The sequence below is a fragment of the Salmo salar genome, chromosome 19 (assembly GCF_965601325.2).
Source record: "Salmo salar chromosome 19, fSalSal1, whole genome shotgun sequence".
NCBI classification, from domain to species: domain Eukaryota; kingdom Metazoa; phylum Chordata; class Actinopteri; order Salmoniformes; family Salmonidae; genus Salmo; species Salmo salar.
Genome location: NC_138309.1, coordinates 84065860 through 84080647, shown reverse-complemented (window position 1 = coordinate 84080647; position 14788 = coordinate 84065860). Strand labels below are relative to the sequence as shown.

Sequence of the window (14788 nt, the reverse complement as noted above, 5' to 3'; positions counted from 1 at the left end):
GGTATATGGGTAGATGGAAATAAACATATTTCTTTCACAGGATGATGAGAGGGTAAATTAAGTCTATGTAATGTTTCCTCTGTTCTCTTTAACCATTTATTGTGTGCATTGGGATTTTATTTCAGGAATAAGGCTTGTTTTTCTTTTGAAGCCAGAAGGAGGCTAGTATCAGCTACATTTATGCCTTTACTAGACTATGGGGATATTTTATATATGAATGCTTCCGCTCAGTGTTTGAGATCAATTGACACCCTTTACCATGGCACTTTGAGATTTATTTTAAACTGCAAAACCCTTACGCACCACTGCACTTTGTATACCAGGGTTGGCTGGCCTTCTCTAGTCACTCGTAGGCTCAGTCACTGGTATACTTTTATTTACAAAGCCATTTTGGGTTTACTACTATTTTATTTGGGCATTTTTATTGTTCAGAAATGTGGTGGGTCGTCTCTTCGTTCGCTGGACTTTATCCTGCTAACTGTTCCAAATATCCGAACTGAATTTGGTAAAAGGGCTTTTATGTACTCTGCGCCATCGTCTTGGAACGCCTGACAAAATACTTTTAAACTGGAAGAACTTGTCCCGATTGGTGTTTTTAAATCACTGATGAAGGATTTTAAGGCTGATTCCCTGACCTGTCAATGTTTTTAATTTGCTGTTTTATGATTTTGTTATACTCTTGTGAATTCTATGGTTTTTACTAGATTACTTGTAGTTTTTCATGTTGTCTGTCTGTAATTTTTGTAATGACTTGGTGCTGCCTATCTTGGCCAGGACGCTCTTGAAAAAGAGATTTTAAATCTCAATGAGCCCTTCCTGGTTAAATAAAGGTTAAATAAATGAAGAGTGTCACTGACTGTGTATCTGTCCCAGTGTCTCCTGGACCATGAGTCCACAGTGTAAGAATGTGACTGTGTTAATGGCAGGCCTGGACCTGCCGGTCCTCCTGGACCTATGGAACAGGACAGCATCACCAAACCCACTGTAACTCTCTCCCACACACATTTACTGGACATCTGTCTGTCTGTCTGTCTGTCTGTCTGTCTGTCTGTCTGTCTGTCTGTCTGTCTGTCTGTCTGTCTGTCTGTCTGTCTGTCTGTCTGTCTGTCTGTCTGTCTGTCTGTCTGTCTGGTTTTAGACATTTTTGCAAATGTATTGAAAATGAAATACAGAAATATCTTGTAAATCTCATTTATAAGTATTCACACCCCTGAGTCAATACACGTTAGAATCACCTTTCGGCAGTGATTACAGCTTTGAGTCTTTCTGGGTAAGTCTCTAATATAGTGATACTTAAAGCAAAAAATGTTAACCTTTAATTTACAATATGTAGAATCTATGAGAATAGAAAGATGTACAACTTTTGTGAAACATCACAGCACAGTTGAAAAAAAAAACATGGCAAATAGAAATCAAAACTGGATGGTGTTCAAAGATAGATTGGAGGGGTTGAGGGTAGCTGAAGGATGTGTCCGTCCAATGTAAAGAGTATGTATAAGCTGGAAGTAGAAGCCTAAGTGATGTTGTCCATTAGTTACTCCAGTTCGGGAGTGGAGGTAGGGTTAAGGTAAAATAATAAAATAAAATACAAATATATATACAGTACCAGTCAAAAGTTTGGACACACCTACTCATTACAGGTTTATTTTAATGTTTACTATTTTCTACATTGTAGAATAATAGTGAAGACATCAAAACTATGAAACTGCACATATGGAATCACGTAGTAACCCAAGAAGTGTTAAAGAAATCAAAAGATATTTTATATTTGAGATTATTCAAAGTAGCTACCCTTCGCCTTGATGACAGTGTCATCTTGGTATTCTCTCAACCAACTTCATGAGGTATTCACCTGAAATGAATTTTAATTAACAGGTGTGCCTTGTTAAAATTTTATTTGGGAAATGTCTTTCCTTCTTAATGCGTTTGAGCTATTCAGTTGTGTTGTGACTAAGTCCATATTATGGGAAGAACAGTTCAAATAAGCAAAGAGAAACTGGCTCTCATGAGGACCGCCACAGGAAAGCAAGACCCAGAGTTACCTCTGCTGCAGAGGATAAATTCATTAGAGTTACCAGCCTCAGAACTTGCAGCTAAAATATGCTTCACAGAGTTAAAGTAAAAGACATATCTCAACATCAACTGTTCAGAGGAGACTGCTTGAATCAGGCCTTCATGGTCGAATTGCTGCAAAGAAACCACTACTAAAGGACACCAATAATAAGAAGAGACTTGCTTGGGCCAAGAAACACGAGCAATGGACATTAGACCGGTGGAAATCTGTCCTTTGGTCTGATGAGTCCAAATTTGAGATTTTTGGTTCCAACCGCCGTGTCTTTGTGAGATGCAGAGCAGGTGAAAGGATGATCTCAGCATGTGTGGTTCCCACCGTGAAGCATAGAGGAGGAGGTGTTGTGGTGTGGGGGTGCTTTGCTGATGACACTGTCAGTGATTTATTTAGAGATCAAGGCACACTTAACCAGCATGGCTACCACAGCATTCTGCAGCGATTCGCCATCCCATCTGGTTTGCACTTAGTGGGACTATCATTTGTTTTTCAACAGGACAATGACCCAACACACTTCCAGGCTGTGTAAGGGCTATTAGATCAAGAAGGAGAGTGATGGAGTGCTGCATCAGATGACCTGGCCTCCACAATCACCCAACATCAACCCAATTGAGATGGTTTGGGATGAGTTGGACCGCAGAGGGAAGGAAAAGCAGCCAACAAGTGCTCAGCATATGTGGGAATTCCTTCAAGGCTGTTGGAAAAGCATTCCAGGTGAAGCTTGTTGAGAGAATGCCATGAGTGTGCAAAGCTGTCATCAAGGCAAAGGGTGGCTACTTTGAATAATCTCAAATATAAAATATGTTTTGATTTGTTTAATACGTTTTTGGTTACTACATAATTCCATATGTGTTATTTCATAGTTTTGATGTCTTCGCTATTATTCTACAATGTAGAAAATAGTAAAAAATAAAGAAAAACCCTTGAATGAGTAGATGTGTCCAAACTTTTGACTGGTATATATATATATATATATATATATATATATGTCTGTCTCACTTTCTATAACACCTGCTTCCTGTTATCTTTCTTTAGCTTCCTGCTTCATGTGCCTTTATTGTATGAGAAAAAGACTTCTGATAGATTGTTTAGTCTTCTCCCCTGCGGTGGCTTTGACACCAGAGCTTAAAACTTTTCAATTATCTGCGACAGGCCCTGCAACCACATCCTGTGTGATTTATTACACTGAGTCCATTCTAGAAGTGTGTGCGGGCAGGAATTGCTGTAGATCGTCAATCATTAGATAGACCGTCCATTATTACTGCAGTATTTATTTGAACAATCTTTTATTCAAAACAAAATGAGATGATTGAAAAAGTTTTTTTTTCTCATCCTCCTGAGCATATGTCACTTGTGCAATATGATCAATCACAAGTTGATGGTTGTGGAAGAGCCCGTGGAGGTTTTAATGCCAATGTGACCTGTTGTACAAGCCAAGATAGGAAGAATAGGACAACCAGACCCTGACGTTAAGCCTGTGAGTACACATCAACGTCTCCTAACAGCATACTGTATGATAACAACATTATCAATCTCCCATCAGACAACCTCCATATGTTGAGAGACGTTTGGGGAACATTTTGAAATATGATTTGACATAACGGAAGAGAGAGTCACAGATATCTTTTCCGCTTAGGCAACACGTTGTCACGTCCTGACCATAGTAAGCTGTTATTTTCTATTGTAGAGTAGGTCAGGGCGTGACGGGGGTGTTTTTCTATGTTTTGTATTTCTATGTTCATGTTCTAGTTTTTGTATTTCTATGTTGGTTTTGTTTGGGATAATCTCCAATTAGAGGCAGCTGGTCCTCGTTGTCTCTAATTGGAGATCATATTTCAGTAGGGTTTTTTTCCCACCTGGGGTTCTGGGATCTTTTTTTTTTTTTTTTTGCATAGCTCTGTAAAGCCTAATGAATGTGATGTTCGTTTTCTGTTATTTGTTGTTTTGCTTTAGTGTTCTGAGTTTAAATAAATATTTATCATGAGCACTCAACACGCTGCACCTTGGTCAACTCCTTACGACGATCGTCAAACACGTAGCCTGTACATCAGGGCTCTCCAAACCCTGTTCCTGTAGTTTTTACTCCAACCCCAGTTGTAACTAACCTGATTCAATCAGCTAATTATTAGAATCAGGTGTTGTAGATTAGGGTTGGAGCGAAAACCTACAGGACGGTAGCTCTCCTAAAAACAGGGTTGGAAAGTCCAGCCGTACATTATACTGACCCTGTGATTTATGTTTTTTCTTCATGGCTGCTTCTTATTTTTTTACCAGGGAAACCAGGGTGGGCCTGGTGAGTCTGGAGAACCTGCATTATTGGGCGAAACAGTGAGGTTTCTAGACAGTCTAAAACTCTGCCAACTGTAAAAACTTTAACACTCAGGAATAATGTTTTATTAAGTTTTAATAATACTGTTATTAAATCAAACAGTTGTGGTTGTTATGCTAACGGTTATCATATCCAGGATGTGTATGGGGACTATTCAGGACTCAAACCCACCACAACAGTAGCTATTGCACCATGCCTGTAACCACTGCAGGGTCTTGTTTACTAGCATGATAAACCTATTAAAGCTGAGAGACTATAGAATAGAAGTGCTTGTTTTTTCTTCCTGACTCACACAGGGTGAACTGGGCCCACTAGGACCATGCAGGGCTCCAGGCCTGACTGGTGGCAAAGTAAGCTCCCCTCCTCTGTGTGAATGTGCATGGTTTGGATCGACACATTTGGAATTTGAATTACACTCTAACATGTTCCAACTGTGTATCCATGCAGGGCGAGAAAAGGGGATCCAGGGCTGCCAGGGAAACCGGGCCCGCCAGGACCAAAGGTGAGGCTCCCAACCCGACTTCAACCCACTGTGCCAGGGGACGAGACGAGGCAAACGGCCCCCACACCACCACCTCCACAGCCCTGTCTGAAGCACCACAATGGTGCTCTGTATACCAATCATGTTCAGGCTGTTCTCGACCAGTGTTTAAGAGGGTTTAAACAGATGGCAAGGTTCATTAGAAACAACACAGTGTAGCAGATGCACAGTTCAGGCCCCTTTAGACCAGATGGGGAGGGAATGTAGCATATCAAAAACCTCCAGAAATGGAGAGAGATAAAAGAGTCAATACTTTAAAACACTATGGAGGCCAAGAGTTATTTGATTTTTCAGCAATGCCTCATTGTGTTTTGTGAAAATATTTTCTTTCGTATTCAAAATGTCCTGCCGCCTCACAATTAAACATTGGCTCTGTCGGAATGCCAGGGAAAAGGGTAAGGGTCGAAGACGTTTATGCCTTGGCCTCCAGACCTTTTCCTAACAATAGACATACGGTATTCAATGATGTGAAACATCTTTGTTACTAACCCAGTAACCTGTATCTTTAACAACATATCTTCTCCCAGATGAGAGGGCAGAAACCGGACCTCCGGGAGAGATTGGACCAATGATACGATCGGGTTTTGGTTGTTTGTTTATCTATGGTCATCATCCAAAAAATCTGGTCGTTTGTTATTATCTTTGGCAGTCTGTCAGTTTCTGAACTTGGCTTCTTAGTTTGACCTTGGCAAAAGCTCTCATGTGTACAAAGCTGTTGATAAAATAGTATGTGTTGCCAGAAATGAAATACGTTGGCTAGTTCCTCCAACATTGATGACTGCATATGATTCTTATATTAGTTCTTCATACAAAAAACTGCTAAACATTCAACTCAATGCCAATTACTAACAGCTGAGGGTTTCCAGTGAAGTCTCATCTCACAAACATTCAAGTCAATGCCAATTACTAACAGCTGAGGGTTTCCAGTGAAGTCTCATCTCACAAACATTCAACTCAATGTCCATTACACACAGCTGAGAGTTTCCAGAGTACGTCTCATCTCACTAGATGCTTAAACTGACAGAAGGGGGGTAGCTAACTGTCACCCAAGACGCAGTACTTATTATGGTGTCTGACTGCTCATCTTGATCCCGTCATCAATGGGTCATGACTAACAGTCTAACTCACAGCAGTGGTTCTGGGTCATGACTAGCAGTCTAACTCACAGCAGTGGTTCTGGGTCATGACTAACAGTCTAACTCACAGCAGTGGTTCTGGGTCATGACTAGCAGTCTAACTCACAGCAGTGGTTCTGGGTCATGACTAACAGTCTAACTCACAGCAGTGGTTCTGGGTCATGACTAACAGTCTAACTCACAGCAGTGGTTCTGGGTCATGACTAACAGTCTAACTCACAGCAGTGGTTCTGGGTCATGACTAACAGTCTAACTCACAGCAGTGGTTCTGGGTCATGACTAACAGTCTAACTCACAGCAGTGGTTCTGGGTCATGACTAACAGTCTAACTCACAGCAGTGGTTCTGGGTCATGACCAAAGAGCCCAACTCACAGCAGGGCTATGAATCCTAATTGGAGACTTTATTACCTCAGTTCTGGAGGTACGATTGACATTTTAGTAATTTATCAGATGCTCTTATCCAGAGCGACTTACAATTAGTGAATTCATCTTATTAAGATAGCTAGGTGAGACAACCACGGTTCTTTTGTTCTTCAGTTAGACATCGGGGAAAGTGTAGGCTGCTTGCCCAGTCCTTTCTGTGTGTCTGCACCCTGTTTGAAGTGGAAGTGGAGGGGCTAATTTCTGAAATTGTGTTTGATTTGGGAGGGATTTGGCATTGAATTGTTCTGTTCCATTTTGTTCTGAAGAGGTCTTTATTTTCCATACAGGTGGGACCGGGAGTGTCGGGCAAAGATGGGCGGATCGGGCCGGTGGAACCAAAAGTGAGTCTAATCCTCTACTTCCAACTCCATTAAAAATACACTGCTCAAAAAAATAAAGGGGACACTTAAACAACACAATGTAACTCCAAGTCAATCACACTTCTGTGAAATCAAACTGTCCACTTAGGAAGCAACACTGATTGACAATACATTTCACATGCTGTTGTGCAAATGGAATAGACAACAGGTGGAAATTATAGGCAATTAGCAAGACACCCCCAATAAAGGAGTGGTTCTGCAGGTGGGGACCACAGACCACTTCTCAGTTCCTATGCTTCCTGGCTGATGTTTTGGTCACTTTTGAATGCTGGCGGTGCTTTCACTCTAGTGGTAGCATGAGACGGAGTCTACAACCCACACAAGTGGCTCAGGTAGTGCAGCTCATCCAGGATGGCACATCAATGCGAGCTGTGGCAAGAAGGTTTGCTGTGTCTGTCAGCGTAGTGTCCAGAGCATGGAGGCGCTACCAGGAGACAGGCCAGTACATCAGGAGACGTGGAGGAGGCCGTAGGAGGGCAACAACCCAGCAGCAGGACCGCTACCTCCGCCTTTGTGCAAGGCGGAGCAGGAGAAGCACTGCCAGAGCCCTGCAAAATGACCTCCAGCAGGCCACAAATGTGCATGTGTCTGCTCAAATGGTCAGAAACAGACTCCATGAGGGTGGTATGAGGGCCCGACGTCCACAGGTGGGGGTTGTGCTTACAGCCCAACACCGTGCAGGACGTTTGGCATTTGCCAGAGAACACCAAGATTTGCAAATTCGCCACTGGTGCCCTGTGCTCTTCACAGATGAAAGCAGGTTCACACTGAGCACATGACAGACGTGACAGAGTCTGGAGACGCCGTGGAGAACGTTCTGCTGCCTGCAACATCCTCCAGCATGACCGGTTTGGCGGTGGGTCAGTCATGGTGTGGGGTGGCATTTCTTTGGGGGGCGGCACAGCCCTCCATGTGCTCGCCAGAGGTAGCCTGACTGCCATTAGGTACCGAGATGAAATCCTCAGACCCCTTGTGAGACCATATGCTGGTGCGGTTGGCCCTGGGTTCCTCCTAATGCAAGACAATGCTAGACCTCATGTGGCTGGAGTGTGTCAGCAGTTCCTGCAAGAGGAAAGCATTGATGCTATGGACTGGCCCGCCCGTTCCCCAGACCTGAATCCAATTGAGCACATCTGGGACATCATGTCTCGCTCCATCCACCAACGCCATGTTGCACCACAGACTGTCCAGGAGTTGGCGGATGCTTTAGTCCAGGTCTGGGAGGAGATCCCTCAGGAGACCATCCGCCACCTCATCAGGAGCATGCCCAGGCGTTGTAGGGAGGTCATACAGGCACGTGGAGGCCACACCCACTACTGAGCCTCATTTTGACTTGTTTTAAGGACATTACATCAAAGTTGGATCAGCCTGTAGTGTGGTTTTCCACTTTAATTTTGAGTGTGACTCCAAATCCAGACCTCCATGGGTTGATAAATTGGATTTCCATTGATTCTTTTTGTGTGATTTTGTTGTCAGCACATTCAACTATGTTAAGAAAAAAGTATTTAATAAGATTATTTATTTCATTCAGATCTAGGATGTGTTTAAGTGTTCCCTTTATTTTTTTGAGCAGTATATTTTCACTTTATTCTTGTTTCTAGGGGCTTGGGCAGCAATGACAGAATGCTGGCCTCAATCTGTTTCTAATTAGCTATCAGTGCAGTTAGTTACTGCGTCATTGCATGAAACAGCATTCTATCCCAGTAACTACATTGACTACGTTGTGCTTTTTCCACAATGTACAGTGTGAAAATAAGAGATTCAGTAGAATAATATGAAAGCATTAACACGTTGCCAGGTAATTACTTCACACCTCAGCGGTGTGAGAAGGCATGAGGCTGAAGGCCGCTGTGGTGTGCAGTAATCACCTGGCAACGTGTTAATGCTTTCATGTTGTTATAAAAATGATCCTCTGAAGAAGAAAAAAAAAATCGGAAGTAAATACATAATTTTTGGGTTGCGAGAGTACGTTTAACTTCTGATATTAACATATCCCCCACCACTCTTCTGACTGTTGCCATGTCACTACACTACAAAAAAATTGTTCTCCCAATCCACTGACTGACATCATGCAGCACCGGCCATTGAATTGAATGTCAGTTAATTACGGTAACTACCGTTATCTGATTTAAATATGTGTTCCATTCATGAGAATAAGTTGGTACGTAGTTCCTGGGTTCTAAAACAAGTTGAAAACATAGCATGGAATATACACCTAGTTACATTCATGTGTAGACAGGCATTGAAATCAGAAGCTTCAAGCTTTAGAAAGTTGTTTATTGTCTCAAGATTGATAAACATTTGACAAGATTGATATTATCACAGAACATGTTCAAAGTTGTATAAACAGCGAATATCTGGTTCCTGTAACAGCCTATGTGCCCATAAAGCTCCTGGGAAAAAAGACTCAAGGTTGGCTACTACTATTCGCCAATGGACTAGCATGATAGCTAGCTAGCTACATTTCAGCATAGAGGATTTATTTTTTATTTAACTAGGTTGGTCAGTTTAGAACAAATTCATATTTACATAGATGGCCTAGGAACAGTGGGTTAACTGCCTTGTTCAGGGGCAGAAATGCATATTTTTACCTTGTCAGCTTGAGGATTTGATCAAGCAACCTTTCGGTTACTGGCCCAACGCTCTAACCACTAGGCTACCTGCCACACATGCGACGCCTCTAGTAGTCTTAATCTTTGATTTCAGTCAGTTATCCTCCGAAATGTGGTGGTTATTGCAGAAACCAGTTATGAGTCAAACATACTTGTCTGAAAACGAACTAGTCGCCAGTTGTTGACCGTGGTGTATTCATAGCTAGCTAACCAGCTGCATACCGGTAGGTTCTGAGTCTAGCTAGCTAACCAGCTGCATACCGGTAGGTTCTGAGTCTAGCTAGCTAGCATCACTAATTATTTCACTAGCTGAGCTGTTTTGTTAGAAAACGTCTCAGATAACTAAAATCCTATAGCTGGCTAGCAAGTAAGTCCTCTCTGGAGACAATGTTATTGGGGTGCTACTGGTTACGGATCTGAGGCGAGAGAAATTGTACTCCATGTTTTTTTTTATTTTGGTCAAGGCTTGGAGTTGGCATATTGATACTTTGACTCCCTGTACAACTTCAGTGAGTGATTCATCTACTTCAGACAGTGCGGATAACAGTGAATTCTCAAAGGCTTAGAATCCAATTTCAATCAATCAGATGGCAGATTTCTCCAAACCTGTTTTTATAAAGGAAAGTAATGTGCTCTGCACCATCTACCAAGTGAATCATATTCAAAGGCCATCTTTGGTCTTAGCTGGATGACTGGGCATGCTGCTACTTTGATTGAAGTTCAATCCCATCAACAGGGCCGGCCCGCCCATTAGGTAGGATTAGCGGCCACCTATGGCGGCAGATTGATGAGGTCGGTATTTTCCAAGCTAAACTGACCAAGACCACCTCCAACAACACATAAACCCTCACAGAATTCTCCCCAGAAAGAATGGCAATTTCTCTCACCCGGTGGCATTTGAGCTATTTAGGTGAGTGCTGATGCCACCTCGTGATAAGCAGTGCCCACTTTGTCAAAAACAAAACGAGCTTGCCTCTCCAGGGAGTTGATGGAGACGCACCGCTGTGGCGATACACCAACGTTCCGTCAAAAAAAATCCTCTAACATAAAGCAAGCATCCTACAGCCCCCTCAAAATCAACTCTGGACCTCAAAGCCAGTTCCACTGCATTTTTCAAATTGTTCCCCTCTAATTAGGGACTGATTTATACCTGGGACACCAGATGTGTGCAATTACATATCAGGTAGAACAGGAAAACCAGCAGTCTCCGGACTTTGTAGCGTGAGAGTTGAGTACCCCTGTTATAGCCTACACGCTGGAGATTAAATTTATGACAATGTCATGAGACTGACACTTTTTACATCATGCACGTTTCACCGATCAAATAGGTTAACCTAAATGGCACCCAATCAAATATAAAAAATGTGCTTCGATGTGAATGTGTCATATTAACAAATGGACAATATGGGATGGAATATCAGGCTACTGTCCAGGAGTTTCACCCTGTGGGCTAAATTGTCATGATAATCAGTGGTTTCACATTTGTATGAGATGATCATAGCGGAAAAAATATATATATTTCTGCATTTCCTGCTATGTAAACACATTGATTCTCATTGTGAATAGGCTCAGGATAACTCCTCATAAAGTTGGCTAGTTGATATTCACAGCTTAAATAGCCCAAATGATTAGTCACAGGAATTCGGACCAATACAGCCAATGCAACGGTCTGTTTTACAAACAGTAGGCCTACCACATGGATGGGCATTCATAAAATTCCATTGTGGGCGACATTGACATATTATTTTGGTGCAGTCCAGACTGGCCTTGATTTCAACATCCACGGACCGGACCAAATCTGAACCAATCATAGACGTTTATGTTTCACAAGTTCAGAACAGCCTTGATCTGGCCCAAACATTTGACTGGACCAAATCTGAATCAATCACAGACATCTATGTTTCACAAGTTTGAACAGCACAGTATATTACGTTACAGTACAGTAAAGAAAAGTAGAGTACAGTACAATACACTACTGCAGAGCACAGTAGAGTACACAAAGAAAAGTTAAGTATACTTCAGTACAGTAGAGTACAACCAAAGATAGTAATGTATGAAGATAGGCAGAAACTGTTCTCCAATAGAAATCTGCGATAACACTTGCAGGATATGTCATGGCTACGTTGGCTAGCTAAACTCCTGCGCAGAAACACGTCATCGGGTCTAACGGTCGTCTTGTATTGAACTGCGAACGTGTAGGCCTTCAAATAATAGGCACTCCTTCGATATAAAGTTGTTTTTGACGAAAATGAAAACGTCAAAAAGGAAGGAAGAATTTTTCAATTCTCTTGCGAATTCTCGCCTCTGGGTTTAGAAACTCTGTGGTACAACAGTACAGTAGAGTATAGTACAGTATAATGTACTGTATTGTACCATAATTTACCATAATGTACCCTGTTCAAGGAACTTTCATTCAGAACCTAAAATTAACCTAATTTCAACATCTGGAAAAAGACGTCAATACCAATTGACATTCCTTTGTATGCATCCTCGTCTGCATACCTATAGACACAAAAGTGATCAGTTCAGTCATCTGCACCCAATACAGCTAGCCTTCAACATATTCTCATAGCCTACATATTCTTACCTCTTTGTTGATTGATATCCATTGAATTATGTCCATTTTCTGTTTTAGAAAGATTTGCACAAATATGAAAAGATAGATGGTATCATCATAAAACAATATTAATTTAGATCATTCAAGGGACAAACCTTACCTTAAACTGAGAAGATATTTACATTTTTTCAGTTAAGTTCCTGCACCTGCTGTCCTTTCAAATCCAAATGTTTCAGTTGGGCAGTAAGAACCCCCAGCAACTAAGGAGGTCCCTCGATGAACCCCACCTCCTATGGGGTTCTTGGAAGAACCTTTTGGGGGCCATTTTCAGTTCCAAGAACACTAAGGTTCTACAAAGAACTTTGAGGATCTAAGAAGAACCCTTGTTGAACCCCTAATTTTTAGAGTGTAGCGCCAACAGTGCAGTAATATCCAACAATACAAATCAGTACACGCAAATCCAACAAATCAAAATAAATATAGAAATATTAGAAGGAGGAATGTCAGAGTCCAGAATATGAATATATATGTACAGTGGCAAGAAAAAGTATGTGAACCCTTTGGAAATACCTGGATTTCTGCATAAATTGGTCATAAAATTTAGGTCACAACAATAGACAAACACAGTCTGTTAAAATTAATAACACACAAACAATTGTACATTTTTATGTTTTAATTGAACACACCGTGTAAACATTCACAGTGCAGGGTGGGAAAAGTATGTGAACCCTTGGATTTAATAACTGATTGACCCTCCTTTGGCAGCAATAACCTCAACCAAACGTTTTCTGTAGTTGCGGATCAGACCTGCACAATGGTCAGGAGGAATTTTGGATCCTTCCTCTTTACAAAACTGTTTCAGTTCAGCAATATTCTTGGAATGTCTGTTGTGAACCGCTCTCGAGGTCATGCCACAGCATCTCAATCGGGTTGAGGTCAGGACTCTGATTGGGCCACTCCAGAAGGCGTATTTTCTTCTGTTGAAGCCATTCTGTTGTTGATTTACTTCTGTAAATTTTTTGGGGGAAAAGGTCAAAGGGTGTGAATACTTTCTGAAGGCACTGTAGAATAGTGTGTGTTGCGAACGCTGGAATGTGTGTGTGTGTGTGTGTGTGTGTTTGTGCCTGCCTGTCTGTGCATTCCTGCCTGTCTGTGTGTCTGTGCATTCCTGCCTGCCTGTGTGTGTTTCCAATCCAAGCAGTTTGAATAAGACATGCACTCACCCCCGTTGGTAGTTCAGGTGACAGGGTCCTGGATCCCATCACGGGGGTGTTTCACATTACTGGCAGAGAGCCACTCCTTACACTCAGTGCGCAGTGGTCCGTGCCAAGCTACATATGTCCCATCTGCACAGATTCTGTGTGTGACTGTGTAAGAGAGGAGGGTTTCTTTACGGCTCGTCTCAATATCTCCGCTGCTGCTCTTTTCAACGTCATTTCGCTGAGTCTACCTTTAAGATAGTACATTTAGGCCTGTACCCATCTCAAAAATACTCAAATACAAAGACGTTTAAAAAAAGTTAAAAAATATATTCAAATACACATGTATTTCAACCCAGGTGTGGTACCTATACTCACAACCTCCTGCTAACAATATGTCTAACTGCTGCACGGTACCCCACTGTACGCCACTGTACTCACAACCTCCTGCTAACAATATGTCTAACTGCTGCACGGTACCCCACTGTACCCCACTGTACTCACAACCTCCTGCTAACAATATGTCTAACTGCTGCACTGTACCCCACTATACTCACAACCTCCTGCTAACAATATGTCTAACTGCTGCACTGTACCCCACTGTACTCACAACCTCCTGCTAACAATATGTCTAACTGCTGCACGGTACCCCACTGTACCCCACTGTACTCACAACCTCCTGCTAACAATATGTCTAACTGCTGCACTGTACCCCACTATACTCACAACCTCCTGCTAACAATATGTGTAACTGCTGCACTGTACCCCACTATACTCACAACCTCCTGCTAACAATATGTCTAACTGCTGCACTGTACCCCACTATACTCACAACCTCCTGCTAACAATATGTCTAACTGCTGCACTGTACCCCACTATACTCACAACCTCCTGCTAACAATATGTCTAACTGCTGCACTGTACCCCACCGTTCCCCACTGTACCCCACCTTTCCCCACTGTACCCCACTGTTCCCCACTGTACCCCACTGTTCCCCACTGTACCCCACTGTGAGGTCATGGCATCACCATTAGCCTGTCTTCCACCCAAAGACCTGCTCGCTCGCTGACAGAGAGCACGTGTGTCTTCTAAATGAATGTAAATATAGATGTATTGATAGTAAGTATAAATACCACCATTATCATATGTTTATTAGAGAGTTTATGTTTTTAAGTACCTTCATTGTTTAGTTTTAATTTGACTATTGGCCCCAAATCTATATTTGCTGGCATTAGGGATTGGACAGAAATTATGCCCAATACTGAAATTCTACTACAGTTATACCCATGATAGGGAAGTGAAATCAAACACAACATAAATCAATTAATGGGATATATGGCTGTCACGACTTCTACCGAAGTTGATGCCCTTCCTTGTTCGGGTGGTGTTCGGTGATCGACGTCACCGGTCTTCTAGCCATCATTGATCAGTTTTTCATTTTCCATTGGTTTTGTCTGGTCTCTTTACACACCTGTTTCATATCCCAGTAATTACTATGTTGTGTATTTAACCCTCTGCTTCCCCTCATTTCTCTGTCGGTGA

General features: G+C 42.1%; 1 long non-coding RNA gene across 1 annotated transcript; it reads left to right on the top strand.

The window, feature by feature from the left end:
• Positions 1-3923: 3923 nt before the first annotated feature.
• LOC145862272 (uncharacterized) lies at positions 3924-6840 on the top strand. Its single transcript, XR_014381572.1, has 3 exons — positions 3924-4747; positions 4845-4899; positions 6786-6840. It is a non-coding gene; the product is annotated as an uncharacterized LOC145862272 (long non-coding RNA).
• Positions 6841-14788: the final 7948 nt, after the last annotated feature.